This window comes from Meleagris gallopavo, chromosome 20 (assembly GCF_000146605.3).
Source record: "Meleagris gallopavo isolate NT-WF06-2002-E0010 breed Aviagen turkey brand Nicholas breeding stock chromosome 20, Turkey_5.1, whole genome shotgun sequence".
Taxonomy (NCBI): Eukaryota; Metazoa; Chordata; class Aves; order Galliformes; family Phasianidae; genus Meleagris; species Meleagris gallopavo.
Window position 1 is genome coordinate 5077057 of NC_015030.2, and position 1687 is coordinate 5078743.

A 1687-nucleotide genomic window follows, 5' to 3' on the forward strand; every position below is an offset into this window, starting at 1 on the left:
GCGGCACGAGCAGCGCGACAGGCAGAGGCGGAGGATCTGGAGAAGGTGGACATCGAGCACGTGGAGAAGGTGCTGCCCCAGCTGGTGAGTGAGGCAGCTTCCTTACCTTCATTTGTACCCCAGGGAGTTGCTGCCTTTAGCCCCTGCTCTTCTCTTTCCTTACAGCTTTTAGATTTCTAGAGACGTGGTGAAGCAGACGTGTCAGCCGCTGGCAGAAGATCCCGGCCTGATGCTCAGTCCAGCTCTAGGAAGAACAGTATCACCTCTTTCCTCTGCCCTATTGCTTCTGCTTCCCAGCTCCTGTACCAAGGCTCTGGTGGCAGATGCTGTTTTTCAACAGAGGCCTCCACTCACTGACTTTGGTGGGCCGTAACTGGTTTCCCTCTCGCTGCCTTCCTTCTCTAACGGTGTGCCTATCAGCATGGTAAAGCTGCTGTTGCTTTCTCAGCTAATGTGAGAAACAGGTGCTGCTCCGCACGATGAGAGGCATGGAAAGACTTAATGGCTGGAAATGTCATCCAAACATCAGGCTCTCCTCATCTCAGCGGGCGGCAGTGGCAGAAACTTCAGGTCCAGCTCCAAGCCTGGCTAATGAATAGGTTGTTAGCAGGAGCTCCGTTACAGGCTCTTGCCAAAAGCAGGTATCTGATCTTTATTTTATAAATAAACAGAGTCTGTCCTTCACTACTTTCCAGTATTTCTCCAGGGCTGTGACATCAAAGAGCGCTCAGAACCTTTTAACCATTTGATATTCTCCTCAGAAGCTGCTTCCCCTCTGCTATAAATTTGTTCTCACAAAGAAACATCAATAAATCAAAAACGAGGCTCCCTCCCTTGTGCAGGCTCATTGCTGCAATTAATCATCAAAAGTCAAGTTGCTTCAAAGACTTGCACGGTTTTCCCCTCACCCACCCTCTTTCTTTAAATCTTTGTAGAACGAAAGGAAAAAGGACAGAATAACAAACAGCATGTGTGAGAATCCCACATCATGGGACAGCTCGGCCCCTGGGCCGGCAGGGGGGCAGGATGGGGGAGCTGTGAAATAGGAAACCTCGCACATGGAGGAAAGGACCCACACAACTGAACCGGCTTTGTTGGGAAGCGCAGAGCTGGCTGCATGGAAAGCAGCTGACGGCCGTGTGTCCAAAGGGCTGTGCGGTGCTGCTGGCTGGTTGCAGCCTTTGATTAGTAATAGGGAGCAGTTTTTTTTTCCAGCTGACAGCTGGAGCAGGCACAGCTCAATAGGTCACTGTAGTGCCTCAGCTGAGAACTATCAAGGTCATCACTCTGGATGGAAGCCATGTGGAAATTTGGACCAAAACCACAATTTAATACACATTCTTTTTGGTGATGGTACCAGGCGAGGCAGTGCCCCAACCCTCTGAACTGCAGCCTCTCTGCCAAGAGAACTGTTTGTGCAGCTGTACAATGAAACCAGTGAAATAATTGACCTAGTTCAGCTTTCAGCCCCACAACCATACGGTAAAAAGGGCAACAGCAAAAAATGCAGATAATACTACCTCTGAATGCCCAACACCCCTAGGGATGAGTTAGATACTACAGCAGAAGAGAGCAAAGCAAAGCCAGAATCTGCACACGTTGTTCTGCAGCATGGTAGGAATCTGTAACAAGTACCTTAGTGAAGAGCCTGCACACACCACAGCCTCTGGTCCCTTTAAAAGAATTC

At 49.6% G+C, this 1687-nt stretch overlaps 1 long non-coding RNA gene across 1 annotated transcript; it reads left to right on the top strand.

The window, feature by feature from the left end:
• On the top strand, positions 1-687 carry LOC104913775. The gene is made up of 2 exons (XR_795613.3): positions 1-84; positions 166-687. It is a non-coding gene; the product is annotated as an uncharacterized LOC104913775 (long non-coding RNA).
• The last annotated feature ends 1000 nt before the right edge of the window (positions 688-1687 follow it).